Here is a 1,666-nt window from a genome sequence, read left to right on the forward strand (position 1 = left end):
ATCATACTGGAATAGGATTCACCCTCCTTTTGCGTCTGTCACTATGCCCAGCACTCGCGAGTTTGAAGTTTGTCACAGTCATTCAATCCCTGAATCCTACTCTGAATACCACAGACAAGGTTTAGACTTTCCGGACTCTCATGAATGCCGCCATCAATCTAGCTTATACCACGAAGATTCTGATTAAGAGATCCAAGAGATATTCATTCAATCTAAGGTGGAACGGAAGTGGTTGTCAGGCACGCGTTCGTGGGGGAATGATGATGATTGTCACATTCATCACATTCATGTTGAAGTACGAATGAATATCTTAGAAGCGGAATAAGTTGAATTGAATAAAAAATAGTAGTACTTTGCATTAATTCATGATGAACAGCAGAGCTCCACACCTTAATCTATGGAGTGTAGAAACTCTACCGTTGAAAATACATAAGTGATGAAGGTTCAGGCATGGCCGAGAGGCCAGCCCCCAAACGTGATCAATATGATCTAAAGATGAACTAAAAATCATAAGATGTCTAAAAGACTAGTAAAAAGTTCTATTTATACTAAACTAGCTACTAGGGTTTACAGAAGTAAGTAATTGATGCATAAATCCACTTCTGGGGCCCACTTTGTGTGTGTTTGGGCTGAGCTTGAAGTTTACACGTGCAGAGGCTTCTTCTGGAGTGGAACGCCAAGTTGTAACATGTTTTTAGCATTCAACTCTGGTTTGTGACGTGTTTCTGGCGTTTAACTCCAGAATGCAGCGTAGAACTGGCGTTCAATGCCCTTTTGCGTCATCTAAACTCGGCCAAAATATGGACTATTATATATTTCTGGAAAGCCCTGGATGTCTAATTTCCAACGCAATTGGAAGCGCGCCATTTTGAGTTTTGTAGCTCCAGAAAATCCACTTTGAGTGCAGGGAGGTCAGAATCCAACAGCATCAGCAGTCCTTCTTCAACCTTTGATTCTGGTTTTTGCTCAGGTCCCTCAATTTCAGCCAGAAAATACCTAAAATCACAGAAAAACACACAAACTCGTATTAAAGTCCAGAAATGTGAATTTAACATAAAAACTAATAAAAATATCCCTAAAAGTAACTAGATTCTAGTAAAAATATACTAAAAACAATGCCAAAAAGCGTATAAATTATCCGCTCATCAATATCATTGAAACACTAATTTGAGGATACATCTCTTAGACGGCTAATCCATGACTTCGTTGGGGACTTCTTGAGACATCAGTTCAGCTGAGGTATAGGGAGATTAGGGTCTTTATGGTAAAGGCTAGAATCAAGGCACAACATTCTCTGATCCGGAAGATTCGACCTTATCTGTGGCGTTTTGAGTAGGATCACCGAGTGGATAGACTGCAGGAGCTTCACCCTCATTCAGACTAAATGCGCACTAAACTTAGTGTTCAGCCTAGAGAAAGATTGGCAGCCTCTTAACCGGCATTGATCACATACAGCCTGCTATAGAAGAAATCATTCACAGTTGGAGTAAACAGTAAGAAAGTATTGATCCAGAAGAACAAAGCATCTCCGAAGCGTTAACCATCTTCTTATCATTGAATTCACAACCACTGAGTAACGTTATCTTTATTTTACTTTTATGCGCTTAAACAACTACCCAACTTTTCTATCCGCCTAACTAAGATTTACAAGATAACCACTATTTGA

The sequence above is a fragment of the Arachis ipaensis genome, chromosome B9 (assembly GCF_059453495.1).
Source record: "Arachis ipaensis isolate K30076 ecotype BB chromosome B9, ASM5945349v1, whole genome shotgun sequence".
In the NCBI taxonomy this organism is placed as follows: Eukaryota; Viridiplantae; Streptophyta; class Magnoliopsida; order Fabales; family Fabaceae; genus Arachis; species Arachis ipaensis.